This window comes from Dendrobates tinctorius, unplaced genomic scaffold, assembly GCF_039654945.1.
Source record: "Dendrobates tinctorius isolate UK_male_01 unplaced genomic scaffold, ASM3965494v1 ptg000254l, whole genome shotgun sequence".
Taxonomy (NCBI): domain Eukaryota; kingdom Metazoa; phylum Chordata; class Amphibia; order Anura; family Dendrobatidae; genus Dendrobates; species Dendrobates tinctorius.
In genome coordinates this window covers 4,759,844-4,775,349 of record NW_027361921.1, presented here as the reverse complement: position 1 = coordinate 4,775,349, position 15,506 = coordinate 4,759,844, and the positions used below count along the sequence as shown (strand labels likewise).

The 15,506-nt window shown below is 37.7% G+C and overlaps 5 non-coding genes across 5 annotated transcripts; 2 read left to right on the top strand and 3 right to left on the bottom strand.

The window, feature by feature from the left end:
• Positions 1–2,521: 2,521 nt before the first annotated feature.
• Positions 2,522–2,595, top strand: TRNAT-AGU (transfer RNA threonine (anticodon AGU)). Its single transcript has one exon. It is a non-coding gene; the product is annotated as a tRNA-Thr (tRNA).
• A 5,479-nt stretch (positions 2,596–8,074) lies between these two features.
• On the bottom strand, positions 8,075–8,156 carry TRNAS-GCU (transfer RNA serine (anticodon GCU)). The gene has a single exon. It is a non-coding gene; the product is annotated as a tRNA-Ser (tRNA).
• Positions 8,157–11,511: 3,355 nt separating this feature from the next.
• On the bottom strand, positions 11,512–11,593 carry TRNAS-GCU (transfer RNA serine (anticodon GCU)). Its single transcript has one exon. It is a non-coding gene; the product is annotated as a tRNA-Ser (tRNA).
• A 1,689-nt stretch (positions 11,594–13,282) lies between these two features.
• Positions 13,283–13,364, bottom strand: TRNAS-GCU (transfer RNA serine (anticodon GCU)). Its single transcript has one exon. It is a non-coding gene; the product is annotated as a tRNA-Ser (tRNA).
• A 556-nt stretch (positions 13,365–13,920) lies between these two features.
• TRNAT-AGU (transfer RNA threonine (anticodon AGU)) lies at positions 13,921–13,994 on the top strand. The gene has a single exon. It is a non-coding gene; the product is annotated as a tRNA-Thr (tRNA).
• Positions 13,995–15,506: the final 1,512 nt, after the last annotated feature.

The following is a 15,506-nucleotide window of genomic DNA, read 5'->3' as shown; positions in this document are numbered from 1 at the left end:
CTGATAGTGCAATTGTGAGATTAAAAATCTCTTCTATCTAAGAGATATAAAGGAAGAAAGATGGCTTCAAGCATGACAATGTAAAACCAGTTGATTTAGTTTTGAAATGCCTCCTTTCTATGCATCTCTAATCCGTTTATCCAATGTATCTCCGACGACGAGATTCGAACCCATGCATGCAGAGCACAATGGATTAGCAGTCCATCGCCTTAACCACTCGGCCACCTCGTCTACATAGCACATGTGCGTTTAGGTGGGAAGATGTTGAGAGGGTTTTTACCAGTCAGTGTTTTTTCACTGAAGATTGTATGTTGGCTTTTGTCAGATTTGATTTATCTCGTCAACTACAGTGCCTGTTGTTTGAAGTTAGCTTGGGGAAAACTCTATCAGAAATGAACCAGTGCTGAGGTTTTTAATATCAATTAGTCATAATTTTTCCTCCTTTTGGTTTTGCCATGGCATTTCTTCAATCTGTCTATTCTGTGTCATAACTTGGAAGCAAAACAAGTCCCAAATTTCAGCTGTGCTAAAAGATGGCTCATTCAATTGCAAAACTTCAAAGCCTTTGTCCTCGATACAGCTTCTATAAATTTGTCAGTCTTTTAAGTGAATGCTCTTCAAAATTTACTTGGCTTCTTAAGTGTTATGACTGAGATTGAAATCTTATTCCATGTTTCTGCTCTATGTGGAATGGAACTCAAGCTCAATATTGTTTTGCTGCGCTAACCAGTTGAATGTTCGATTGATGCTTCAATCTTCCTTGGATTTCAAATGCATGCCAATTTCTGGTGCTGTGGCTTAGTTGGTTAAAGTGCCTGTCTAGTAAACAGGAGATCCCGAGATCGAATCTCAGCAGTGCCTTGTTTTCATCTCCTTACAAAGAAGCTTCCTATCTTAAAAATAGGTGTTTCACTTGCGACTGATAGTGCAATTGTGAGATTAAAAATCTCTTCTATCTAAGAGATATAAAGGAAGAAAGATGGCTTCAAGCATGACAATGTAAAACCAGTTGATTTAGTTTTGAAATGCCTCCTTTCTATGCATCTCTAATCCATTTATCCAATGTATCTCACCTTTATGTCCTTTGGCTTAGTTGGTCAAAGAGCCTGTTTAGTAAACAGAAAATCTTGAATTTGAATGCCAGCAGTGCTATTCTTTCTTTATGTCAGTTTGGGGCTTCTTAACTCTCTAAGCAGGCTTTCTAATGTATCACACCTGTTTGTCCTTTGTCATAGTTGGTCAAAGAGCCTGTTTAGTAAACAGAAAATCTTGAATTTGAATGCCAGCAGTCCTCTTCCTTCTTTATCTCAGTTTAGGGCTGTTTAACTCTCTAAGCAGGCTTTCTAATGTATCACACCTGTTTGTCCTTTGTCTTAGTTTGTCAAAGAGCCTATTTAGTAAATGGAAAATCTTGAATTTGAATGCCAGCAGTCCTTTTCCTTCTTTATCTCAGTTTAGGGCTGTTTAACTCTCTAAGCAGGCTTTTTAATGTTTTTCACCTGTTTGTCCTTTGGCTTAGTTGGTCAAAGAGCCTATTTAGTAAAAGGAAAATCTTGATTTTGAATGTCAGCAGTGCTTTCTATTCTTCATCTCATTTTGTGGGTTTTTACATCAAAAAGAGGACTTTTACTCTTGCTTGTCATCAAATATTAATTTCCCATAGCTCTAATATAGTGCAATTGAGAAAAAAAATTCTCTGCTGTTGAAACACTTTAAAAGGAATTAGAGGATATAATTTTCTTTACAGAATATAGGATGGCATCAAGCTTTACAAGTTAAAACGAGTGGATTTACAGATCTGACTCTGCAAAGTTTGATAGCAGCACAGGAGTATTGTAAACTTTCATGCTTGAAGTGTCCACCGCTTGGGTTAAAAATGAAAACCAAACCATTCAACACGAGAGAAGAAGCAGATTAATCCGACGAGGATGGGATTCGAACCCATGCATGCAGAGCCACCTCGTCTACATAGCACATGTGCGTTTAGGTGGGAAGATGTTGAGAGGGTTTTTACCAGTCAGTGTTTTTTCACTGAAGATTGTATGTTGGCTTTTGTCAGATTTGACTTATCTCCTCAACTACAGTGCCTGTTGTTTGAAGTTAGCTTGGGGAAAACTCTATCAGAAATGAACCAGTGCTGAGGTTTTTAATATCAATTAGTCATAATTTTTCCTCCTTTTGGTTTTGCCATGGCATTTCTTCAATCTGTCTATTCTGTGTCATAACTTGGAAGCAAAACAAGTCCCAAATTTCAGCTGTGCTAAAAGATGGCTCATTCAATTGCAAAACTTCAAAGCCTTTGTCCTCGATACAGCTTCTGTAAATTTGTCAGTCTTTTAAATGAATGCTCTTCAAAATTTACTTGGCTTCTTAAGTGTTATGACTGAGATTGAAATCTTATTCCATGTTTCTGCTCTACGTGGAATGGAACTCAAGCTCAATAATGTTTTGCTGCGCTAACCAGTTGAATGTTCGATTGGTGCTTCAATCTTCCTTGGATTTCAAATGCGTGCCATCTTCTGGTGCTGTGGCTTAGTTGGTTAAAGCGCCTGTCTAGTAAACAGGAGATCCTGAGTTCGAATCTCAGCAGTGCCTTGTTTTCATCTCCTCACAAAGAAGCTTACTATCTTAAAAATAGGTGTTTCACTTGCGACTGATAGTGCAATTGTGAGATTAAAAATCTCTTCTATCTAAGAGATATGAAGAAAGATGGCTTCAAGCATGACAATGTAAAACCAGTTTATTTTGTTTTGAAATGCCTCCTTTCTATGCATCTCTAATCCGTTTATCCAATGTATCTCACCTTTATGTCCTTTTTCTTAGTTGGTCAAAGAGCCTGTTTAGTAAACAGAAAATCTTGAATTTGAATGCCAGCAGTGCTATTCTTTCTTTATGTCAGTTTGGGGCTTCTTAACTCTCTAAGCAGGCGTTCTAATGTATCACACCTGTTTGTCCTTTGTCATAGTTGGTCAAAGAGCCTGTTTAGTAAACAGAAAATCTTGAATTTGAATGCCAGCAGTCCTCTTCCTTCTTTATCTCAGTTTAGGGCTGTTTAACTCTCTAAGCAGGCTTTCTAATGTATCACACCTGTTTGTCCTTTGTCTTAGTTGGTCAAAGAGCCTATTTAGTAAATGGAAAATCTTGAATTTGAATGCCAGCAGTCCTTTTCCTTCTTTATCTCAGTTTAGGGCTGTTTAACTCTCTAAGCAGGCTTTTTAATGTTTCGCACCTGTTTGTCCTTTGGCTTAGTTGGTCAAAGAGCCTATTTAGTAAAAGGAAAATCTTGATTTTGAATGTCAGCAGTGCTTTCTATTCTTCATCTCATTTTGTGGGTTTTTACCCCAAAAAGAGGACTTTTACTCTTGTTTGTCATCAAATATTAATTTCCCACAGCCCTAATATAGTGCAATTGAGAAAAAAAATTCTCTGCTGTTGAAACACTTTAAAAGGAATTAGAGGATATAATTTTCTTTACAGAATATAGGATGGCATCAAGCTTTACAAATTAAAACCAGTGGATTTACAGATCTGACTCTGCAAAGTTTGATAGCAGCACAGGAGTATTGTAAACTTTCATGCTTGAAGTGTCCACCGCTTGGGTTAAAAATGAAAACCAAACCATTCAAAACGAAAGAAGAAGCAGATTAATCCGACGAGGATGGGATTCGAACCCATGCATGCAGAGCACAATGGATTAGCAGTCCATCACCTTAGCCACTCGGCCACCTCTTCTACATAGCGCATGTGCGTTTAGGTGGGAAGATGTTGAGAGGGTTTTTACCAGTCAGTGTTTTTTCACTGAAGATTGTATATTGGCTTTTGTCAGAGTTGCTTTATCTCGTCAACTACAGTGCCTGTTGTTTGAAGTTAGCTTGGGGAAAACTCTATCAGAAATGAACCAGTGCTGAGGTTTTTAATATCAATTAGTCATAATTTTTCCTCCTTTTGGTTTTGCCATGGCATTTCTTCAATCTGTCTATTCTGTGTCATAACTTGGAAGCAAAACAAGTCCCAAATTTCAGCTGTGCTAAAAGATGGCTCATTCAATTGCAAAACTTCAAAGCCTTTGTCCTCGATACGGCTTCTATAAATTTGTCAGTCTTTTAAGTGAATGCTCTTCAAAATTTACTTGGCTTCTTAAGTGTTATGACTGAGATTGAAATCTTATTCCATGTTTCTGCTCTACGTGGAATGGAACTCAAGCTCAATATTGTTTTGCTGCGCTAACCAGTTGAATGTTCGATTGATGCTTCAATCTTCCTTGGATTTCAAATGCATGCCATTTTCTGGAGCTGTGGCTTAGTTGGTTAAAGTGCCTGTCTAGTAAACAGGAGATCCTGAGATCGAATCTCAGCAGTGCCTTGTTTTCATCTCCTTACAAAGAAGCTTCCTATCTTAAAAATAGGTGTTTCACTTGCGACTGATAGTGCAATTGTGAGATTAAAAATCTCTTCTATCTAAGAGATATAAAGGAAGAAAGATGGCTTCAAGCATGACAATGTAAAACCAGTTGATTTAGTTTTGAAATGCCTCCTTTCTATGCATCTCTAATCCGTTTATCCAATGTATCTCCGACGACGAGATTCGAACCCATGCATGCAGAGCACAATGGATTAGCAGTCCATCGCCTTAACCACTCGGCCACCTCGTCTACATAGCACATGTGCGTTTAGGTGGGAAGATGTTGAGAGGGTTTTTACCAGTCAGTGTTTTTTCACTGAAGATTGTATGTTGGCTTTTGTCAGATTTGATTTATCTCGTCAACTACAGTGCCTGTTGTTTGAAGTTAGCTTGGGGAAAACTCTATCAGAAATGAACCAGTGCTGAGGTTTTTAATATCAATTAGTCATAATTTTTCCTCCTTTTGGTTTTGCCATGGCATTTCTTCAATCTGTCTATTCTGTGTCATAACTTGGAAGCAAAACAAGTCCCAAATTTCAGCTGTGCTAAAAGATGGCTCATTCAATTGCAAAACTTCAAAGCCTTTGTCCTCGATACAGCTTCTATAAATTTGTCAGTCTTTTAAGTGAATGCTCTTCAAAATTTACTTGGCTTCTTAAGTGTTATGACTGAGATTGAAATCTTATTCCATGTTTCTGCTCTATGTGGAATGGAACTCAAGCTCAATATTGTTTTGCTGCGCTAACCAGTTGAATGTTCGATTGATGCTTCAATCTTCCTTGGATTTCAAATGCATGCCAATTTCTGGTGCTGTGGCTTAGTTGGTTAAAGTGCCTGTCTAGTAAACAGGAGATCCCGAGATCGAATCTCAGCAGTGCCTTGTTTTCATCTCCTTACAAAGAAGCTTCCTATCTTAAAAATAGGTGTTTCACTTGCGACTGATAGTGCAATTGTGAGATTAAAAATCTCTTCTATCTAAGAGATATAAAGGAAGAAAGATGGCTTCAAGCATGACAATGTAAAACCAGTTGATTTAGTTTTGAAATGCCTCCTTTCTATGCATCTCTAATCCATTTATCCAATGTATCTCACCTTTATGTCCTTTGGCTTAGTTGGTCAAAGAGCCTGTTTAGTAAACAGAAAATCTTGAATTTGAATGCCAGCAGTGCTATTCTTTCTTTATGTCAGTTTGGGGCTTCTTAACTCTCTAAGCAGGCTTTCTAATGTATCACACCTGTTTGTCCTTTGTCATAGTTGGTCAAAGAGCCTGTTTAGTAAACAGAAAATCTTGAATTTGAATGCCAGCAGTCCTCTTCCTTCTTTATCTCAGTTTAGGGCTGTTTAACTCTCTAAGCAGGCTTTCTAATGTATCACACCTGTTTGTCCTTTGTCTTAGTTTGTCAAAGAGCCTATTTAGTAAATGGAAAATCTTGAATTTGAATGCCAGCAGTCCTTTTCCTTCTTTATCTCAGTTTAGGGCTGTTTAACTCTCTAAGCAGGCTTTTTAATGTTTTTCACCTGTTTGTCCTTTGGCTTAGTTGGTCAAAGAGCCTATTTAGTAAAAGGAAAATCTTGATTTTGAATGTCAGCAGTGCTTTCTATTCTTCATCTCATTTTGTGGGTTTTTACATCAAAAAGAGGACTTTTACTCTTGCTTGTCATCAAATATTAATTTCCCATAGCTCTAATATAGTGCAATTGAGAAAAAAAATTCTCTGCTGTTGAAACACTTTAAAAGGAATTAGAGGATATAATTTTCTTTACAGAATATAGGATGGCATCAAGCTTTACAAGTTAAAACGAGTGGATTTACAGATCTGACTCTGCAAAGTTTGATAGCAGCACAGGAGTATTGTAAACTTTCATGCTTGAAGTGTCCACCGCTTGGGTTAAAAATGAAAACCAAACCATTCAACACGAGAGAAGAAGCAGATTAATCCGACGAGGATGGGATTCGAACCCATGCATGCAGAGCCACCTCGTCTACATAGCACATGTGCGTTTAGGTGGGAAGATGTTGAGAGGGTTTTTACCAGTCAGTGTTTTTTCACTGAAGATTGTATGTTGGCTTTTGTCAGATTTGACTTATCTCGTCAACTACAGTGCCTGTTGTTTGAAGTTAGCTTGGGGAAAACTCTATCAGAAATGAACCAGTGCTGAGGTTTTTAATATCAATTAGTCATAATTTTTCCTCCTTTTGGTTTTGCCATGGCATTTCTTCAATCTGTCTATTCTGTGTCATAACTTGGAAGCAAAACAAGTCCCAAATTTCAGCTGTGCTAAAAGATGGCTCATTCAATTGCAAAACTTCAAAGCCTTTGTCCTCGATACAGCTTCTGTAAATTTGTCAGTCTTTTAAATGAATGCTCTTCAAAATTTACTTGGCTTCTTAAGTGTTATGACTGAGATTGAAATCTTATTCCATGTTTCTGCTCTACGTGGAATGGAACTCAAGCTCAATAATGTTTTGCTGCGCTAACCAGTTGAATGTTCGATTGGTGCTTCAATCTTCCTTGGATTTCAAATGCGTGCCATCTTCTGGTGCTGTGGCTTAGTTGGTTAAAGTGCCTGTCTAGTAAACAGGAGATCCTGAGTTCGAATCTCAGCAGTGCCTTGTTTTCATCTCCTCACAAAGAAGCTTCCTATCTTAAAAATAGGTGTTTCACTTGCGACTGATGGTGCAATTGTGAGATTAAAAATCTCTTCTATCTAAGAGATATAAAGGAAGAAAGATGGCTTCAAGCATGACAATGTAAAACCAGTTTATTTAGTTTTGAAATGCCTCCTTTCTATGCATCTCTAATCCGTTTATCCAATGTATCTCACCTTTATGTCCTTTTTCTTAGTTGGTCAAAGAGCCTGTTTAGTAAACAGAAAATCTTGAATTTGAATGCCAGCAGTGCTATTCTTTCTTTATGTCAGTTTGGGGCTTCTTAACTCTCTAAGCAGGCGTTCTAATGTATCACACCTGTTTGTCCTTTGTCATAGTTGGTCAAAGAGCCTGTTTAGTAAACAGAAACTCTTGAATTTGAATGCCAGCAGTCCTCTTCCTTCTTTATCTCAGTTTAGGGCTGTTTAACTCTCTAAGCAGGCTTTCTAATGTATCACACCTGTTTGTCCTTTGTCTTAGTTGGTCAAAGAGCCTATTTAGTAAATGGAAAATCTTGAATTTGAATGCCAGCAGTCCTTTTCCTTCTTTATCTCAGTTTAGGGCTGTTTAACTCTCTAAGCAGGCTTTTTAATGTTTTTCACCTGTTTGTCCTTTGGCTTAGTTGGTCAAAGAGCCTATTTAGTAAAAGGAAAATCTTGATTTTGAATGTCAGCAGTGCTTTCTATTCTTCATCTCATTTTGTGGGTTTTTACCCCAAAAAGAGGACTTTTACTCTTGCTTGTCATCAAATATTAATTTCCCATAGCCCTAATATAGTGCAATTGAGAAAAAAAATTCTCTGCTGTTGAAACACTTTAAAAGGAATTAGAGGATATAATTTTCTTTACAGAATATAGGATGGCATCAAGCTTTACAAATTAAAACCAGTGGATTTACAGATCTGACTCTGCAAAGTTTGATAGCAGCACAGGAGTATTGTAAACTTTCATGCTTGAAGTGTCCACCGCTTGGGTTAAAAATGAAAAACAAACCATTCAACACGAAAGAAGAAGCAGATTAATCCGACGAGGATGGGATTCGAACCCATGCATGCAGAGCACAATGGATTAGCAGTCCATCGCCTTAACCACTCGGCCACCTCATCTACATAGCACCTGTGCGCTTAGGTGGGAATATGTTGAGAGGGTTTTTACCAGTCAGTGTTTTTTCACTGAAGATTGGATGTTGGCTTTTGTCAGAGTTGCCTTATCTCGTCAACTACAGTGCCTGTTGTTTGAAGTTAGCTTGGGGAAAACTCTATCAGAAATGAACCAGTGCTGAGGTTTTTAATATCAATTAGTCATAATTTTTCCTCCTTTTGGTTTTGCCATGGCATTTCTTCAATCTGTCTATTCTGTGTCATAACTTGGAAGCAAAACAAGTCCCAAATTTCAGCTGTGCTAAAAGATGGCTCATTCAATTGCAAAACTTCAAAGCCTTTGTCCTCGATACAGCTTCTGTAAATTTGTCAGTCTTTTAAATGAATGCTCTTCAAAATTTACTTGGCTTCTTAAGTGTTATGACTGAGATTGAAATCTTATTCCATGTTTCTGCTCTACGTGGAATGGAACTCAAGCTCAATAATGTTTTGCTGCGCTAACCAGTTGAATGTTCGATTGGTGCTTCAATCTTCCTTGGATTTCAAATGCATGCCATCTTCTGGTGCTGTGGCTTAGTTGTTTAAAGCGCCTGTCTAGTAAACAGGAGATCCTGAGTTCGAATCTCAGCAGTGCCTTGTTTTCATCTCCTTACAAAGAAGCTTCCTATCTTAAAAATAGGTGTTTCACTTGCGACTGATAGTGCAATTGTGAGATTAAAAATCTCTTCTATCTAAGAGATATGAAGAAAGATGGCTTCAAGCATGACAATGTAAAACCACCTTAATGTCCTTTGTCTTAGTTGGTCAAAGAGCCTGTTTAGTAAACAGAAAATCTTGAATTTGAATGCCAGCAGTGCTATTCTTTCTTTATGTCAGTTTGGGGCTTCTTAACTCTCTAAGCAGGCTTTCTAATGTATCACACCTGTTTGTCCTTTGTCATAGTTGGTCAAAGAGCCTGTTTAGTAAACAGAAAATCTTGAATTTGAATGCCAGCAGTCCTCTTCCTTCTTTATCTCAGTTTAGGGCTGTTTAACTCTCTAAGCAGGCTTTCTAATGTATCACACCTGTTTGTCCTTTGTCTTAGTTTGTCAAAGAGCCTATTTAGTAAATGGAAAATCTTGAATTTGAATGCCAGCAGTCCTTTTCCTTCTTTATCTCAGTTTAGGGCTGTTTAACTCTCTAAGCAGGCTTTTTAATGTTTTTCACCTGTTTGTCCTTTGGCTTAGTTGGTCAAAGAGCCTATTTAGTAAAAGGAAAATCTTGATTTTGAATGTCAGCAGTGCTTTCTATTCTTCATCTCATTTTGTGGGTTTTTACCCCAAAAAGAGGACTTTTACTCTTGCTTGTCATCAAATATTAATTTCCCATAGCTCTAATATAGTGCAATTGAGAAAAAAAATTCTCTGCTGTTGAAACACTTTAAAAGGAATTAGAGGATATAATTTTCTTTACAGAATATAGGATGGCATCAAGCTTTACAAATTAAAACCAGTGGATTTACAGATCTGACTCTGCAAAGTTTGATAGCAGCACAGGAGTATTGTAAACTTTCATGCTTGAAGTGTCCACCGCTTGGGTTAAAAATGAAAACCAAACCATTCAACACGAGAGAAGAAGCAGATTAATCCGACGAGGATGGGATTCGAACCCATGCATGCAGAGCCACCTCGTCTACATAGCACATGTGCGTTTAGGTGGGAAGATGTTGAGAGGGTTTTTACCAGTCAGTGTTTTTTCACTGAAGATTGTATGTTGGCTTTTGTCAGATTTGACTTATCTCGTCAACTACAGTGCCTGTTGTTTGAAGTTAGCTTGGGGAAAACTCTATCAGAAATGAACCAGTGCTGAGGTTTTTAATATCAATTAGTCATAATTTTTCCTCCTTTTGGTTTTGCCATGGCATTTCTTCAATCTGTCTATTCTGTGTCATAACTTGGAAGCAAAACAAGTCCCAAATTTCAGCTGTGCTAAAAGATGGCTCATTCAATTGCAAAACTTCAAAGCCTTTGTCCTCGATACAGCTTCTGTTAATTTGTCAGTCTTTTAAATGAATGCTCTTCAAAATTTACTTGGCTTCTTAAGTGTGATGACTGAGATTGAAATCTTATTCCATGTTTCTGCTCTACATGGAATGGAACTCAAGCTCAATAATGTTTTGCTGCGCTAACCAGTTGAATGTTCGATTGGTGCTTCAATCTTCCTTGGATTTCAAATGCGTGCCATCTTCTGGTGCTGTGGCTTAGTTGGTTAAAGCGCCTGTCTAGTAAACAGGAGATCCTGAGTTCGAAACTCAGCAGTGCCTTGTTTTCATCTCCTCACAAAGAAGCTTCCTATCTTAAAAATAGGTGTTTCACTTGCGACTGATGGTGCAATTGTGAGATTAAAAATCTCTTCTATCTAAGAGATATAAAGGAAGAAAGATGGCTTCAAGCATGACAATGTAAAACCAGTTTATTTAGTTTTGAAATGCCTCCTTTCTATGCATCTCTAATCCGTTTATCCAATGTATCTCACCTTTATGTCCTTTTTCTTAGTTGGTCAAAGAGCCTGTTTAGTAAACAGAAAATCTTGAATTTGAATGCCAGCAGTGCTATTCTTTCTTTATGTCAGTTTGGGGCTTCTTAACTCTCTAAGCAGGCGTTCTAATGTATCACACCTGTTTGTCCTTTGTCATAGTTGGTCAAAGAGCCTGTTTAGTAAACAGAAACTCTTGAATTTGAATGCCAGCAGTCCTCTTCCTTCTTTATCTCAGTTTAGGGCTGTTTAACTCTCTAAGCAGGCTTTCTAATGTATCACACCTGTTTGTCCTTTGTCTTAGTTGGTCAAAGAGCCTATTTAGTAAATGGAAAATCTTGAATTTGAATGCCAGCAGTCCTTTTCCTTCTTTATCTCAGTTTAGGGCTGTTTAACTCTCTAAGCAGGCTTTTTAATGTTTTTCACCAGTTTGTCCTTTGGCTTAGTTGGTCAAAGAGCCTATTTAGTAAAAGGAAAATCTTGATTTTGAATGTCAGCAGTGCTTTCTATTCTTCATCTCATTTTGTGGGTTTTTACCCCAAAAAGAGGACTTTTACTCTTGCTTGTCATCAAATATTAATTTCCCATAGCCCTAATATAGTGCAATTGAGAAAAAAAATTCTCTGCTGTTGAAACACTTTAAAAGGAATTAGAGGATATAATTTTCTTTACAGAATATAGGATGGCATCAAGCTTTACAAATTAAAACCAGTGGATTTACAGATCTGACTCTGCAAAGTTTGATAGCAGCACAGGAGTATTGTAAACTTTCATGCTTGAAGTGTCCACCGCTTGGGTTAAAAATGAAAAACAAACCACTCAACACGAAAGAAGAAGCAGATTAATCCGACGAGGTTGGGATTCGAACCCATGCATGCAGAGCACAATGGATTAGCAGTCCATCGCCTTAACCACTCGGCCACCTCGTCTACATAGCACCTGTGCGCTTAGGTGGGAAGATGTTGAGAGGGTTTTTACCAGTCAGTGTTTTTTCACTGAAGATTGGATGTTGGCTTTTGTCAGAGTTGCCTTATCTCGTCAACTACAGTGCCTGTTGTTTGAAGTTAGCTTGGGGAAAACTCTATCAGAAATGAACCAGTGCTGAGGTTTTTAATATCAATTAGTCATAATTTCTCCTCCTTTTGGTTTTGCCATGGCATTTCTTCAATCTGTCTATTCTGTGTCATAACTTGGAAGCAAAACAAGTCCCAAATTTCAGCTGTGCTAAAAGATGGCTCATTCAATTGCAAAACTTCAAAGCCTTTGTCCTCGATACAGCTTCTGTAAATTTGTCAGTCTTTTAAATGAATGCTCTTCAAAATTTACTTGGCTTCTTAAGTGTGATGACTGAGATTGAAATCTTATTCCATGTTTCTGCTCTACATGGAATGGAACTCAAGCTCAATAATGTTTTGCTGCGCTAACCAGTTGAATGTTCGATTGGTGCTTCAATCTTCCTTGGATTTCAAATGCGTGCCATCTTCTGGTGCTGTGGCTTTGTTGGTTAAAGCGCCTGTCTAGTAAACAGGAGATCCTGAGTTCGAAACTCAGCAGTGCCTTGTTTTCATCTCCTCACAAAGAAGCTTCCTATCTTAAAAATAGGTGTTTCACTTGCGACTGATGGTGCAATTGTGAGATTAAAAATCTCTTCTATCTAAGAGATATAAAGGAAGAAAGATGGCTTCAAGCATGACAATGTAAAACCAGTTTATTTAGTTTTGAAATGCCTCCTTTCTATGCATCTCTAATCCGTTTATCCAATGTATCTCACCTTTATGTCCTTTTTCTTAGTTGGTCAAAGAGCCTGTTTAGTAAACAGAAAATCTTGAATTTGAATGCCAGCAGTGCTATTCTTTCTTTATGTCAGTTTGGGGCTTCTTAACTCTCTAAGCAGGCGTTCTAATGTATCACACCTGTTTGTCCTTTGTCATAGTTGGTCAAAGAGCCTGTTTAGTAAACAGAAACTCTTGAATTTGAATGCCAGCAGTCCTCTTCCTTCTTTATCTCAGTTTAGGGCTGTTTAACTCTCTAAGCAGGCTTTCTAATGTATCACACCTGTTTGTCCTTTGTCTTAGTTGGTCAAAGAGCCTATTTAGTAAATGGAAAATCTTGAATTTGAATGCCAGCAGTCCTTTTCCTTCTTTATCTCAGTTTAGGGCTGTTTAACTCTCTAAGCAGGCTTTTTAATGTTTTTCACCTGTTTGTCCTTTGGCTTAGTTGGTCAAAGAGCCTATTTAGTAAAAGGAAAATCTTGATTTTGAATGTCAGCAGTGCTTTCTATTCTTCATCTCATTTTGTGGGTTTTTACCCCAAAAAGAGGACTTTTACTCTTGCTTGTCATCAAATATTAATTTCCCATAGCCCTAATATAGTGCAATTGAGAAAAAAAATTCTCTGCTGTTGAAACACTTTAAAAGGAATTAGAGGATATAATTTTCTTTACAGAATATAGGATGGCATCAAGCTTTACAAATTAAAACCAGTGGATTTACAGATCTGACTCTGCAAAGTTTGATAGCAGCACAGGAGTATTGTAAACTTTCATGCTTGAAGTGTCCACCGCTTGGGTTAAAAATGAAAAACAAACCACTCAACACGAAAGAAGAAGCAGATTAATCCGACGAGGTTGGGATTCGAACCCATGCATGCAGAGCACAATGGATTAGCAGTCCATCGCCTTAACCACTCGGCCACCTCGTCTACATAGCACCTGTGCGCTTAGGTGGGAAGATGTTGAGAGGGTTTTTACCAGTCAGTGTTTTTTCACTGAAGATTGGATGTTGGCTTTTGTCAGAGTTGCCTTATCTCGTCAACTACAGTGCCTGTTGTTTGAAGTTAGCTTGGGGAAAACTCTATCAGAAATGAACCAGTGCTGAGGTTTTTAATATCAATTAGTCATAATTTTTCCTCCTTTTGGTTTTGCCATGGCATTTCTTCAATCTGTCTATTCTGTGTCATAACTTGGAAGCAAAACAAGTCCCAAATTTCAGCTGTGCTAAAAGATGGCTCATTCAATTGCAAAACTTCAAAGCCTTTGTCCTCGATACAGCTTCTGTAAATTTGTCAGTCTTTTAAATGAATGCTCTTCAAAATTTACTTGGCTTCTTAAGTGTTATGACTGAGATTGAAATCTTATTCCATGTTTCTGCTCTACGTGGAATGGAACTCAAGCTCAATAATGTTTTGCTGCGCTAACCAGTTGAATGTTCGATTGGTGCTTCAATCTTCCTTGGATTTCAAATGCATGCCATCTTCTGGTGCTGTGGCTTAGTTGGTTAAAGCGCCTGTCTAGTAAACAGGAGATCCTGAGTTCGAATCTCAGCAGTGCCTTTTTTTCATCTCCTCACAAAGAAGCTTCCTATCTTAAAAATAGGTGTTTCACTTGCGACTGATAGTGCAATTGTGAGATTAAAAATCTCTTCTATCTAAGAGATATAAAGGAAGAAAGATGGCTTCAAGCATGACAATGTAAAACCAGTTTATTTAGTTTTGAAATGCCTCCTTTCTATGCATCTCTAATCCGTTTATCCAATGTATCTCACCTTTATGTCCTTTTTCTTAGTTGGTCAAAGAGCCTGTTTAGTAAACAGAAAATCTTGAATTTGAATGCCAGCAGTGCTATTCTTTCTTTATGTCAGTTTGGGGCTTCTTAACTCTCTAAGCAGGCTTTCTAATGTATCACACCTGTTTGTCCTTTGTCATAGTTGGTCAAAGAGCCTGTTTAGTAAACAGAAAATCTTGAATTTGAATGCCAGCAGTCCTCTTCCTTTATCTCAGTTTAGGGCTGTTTAACTCTCTAAGCAGGCTTTCTAATGTATCACACCTGTTTGTCCTTTGTCTTAGTTGGTCAAAGAGCCTGTTTAGTAAACAGAAAATCTTGAATTTGAATGCCAGCAGTCCTCTTCCTTCTTTATCTCAGTTTAGGGCTGTTTAACTCTCTAAGCAGGCTTTCTAATGTATCACACCTGTTTGTCCTTTGTCTTAGTTGGTCAAAGAGCCTATTTAGTAAATGGAAAATCTTGAATTTGAATGCCAGCAGTCCTTTTCCTTCTTTTTCTCAGTTTAGGGCTGTTTAACTCTCTAAGCAGGCTTTTTAATGTTTTTCACCTGTTTGTCCTTTGGCTTAGTTGGTCAAAGAGCCTATTTAGTAAAAGGAAAATCCTGAGTTTGAATCTCAGCAGTGCCTTGTTTTCATCTCCTCACAAAGAAGCTTCCTATCTTAAAAATAGGTGTTTCACTTGCGACTGATAGTGCAATTGTGAGATTAAAAATCTCTTCTATCTAAGAGATATAAAGGAAGAAAGATGGCTTCAAGCATGACAATGTAAAACCAGTTTATTTAGTTTTGAAATGCCTCCTTTCTATGCATCTCTAATCCGTTTATCCAATGTATCTCACCTTTATGTCCTTTTTCTTAGTTGGTCAAAGAGCCTGTTTAGTAAACAGAAAATCTTGAATTTGAATGCCAGCAGTGCTATTCTTTCTTTATGTCAGTTTGGGGCTTCTTAACTCTCTAAGCAGGCTTTCTAATGTATCACACCTGTTTGTCCTTTGTCATAGTTGGTCAAAGAGCCTGTTTAGTAAACAGAAAATCTTGAATTTGAATGCCAGCAGTCCTCTTCCTTCTTTATCTCAGTTTAGGGCTGTTTAACTCTCTAAGCAGGCTTTCTAATGTATCACACCTGTTTGTCCTTTGTCTTAGTTTGTCAAAGAGCCTATTTAGTAAATGGAAAATCTTGAATTTGAATGCCAGCAGTCCTTTTCCTTCTTTATCTCAGTTTAGGGCTGTTTAACTCTCTAAGCAGGCTTTTTAATGTTTTTCACCTGTTTGTCCTTTGGCTT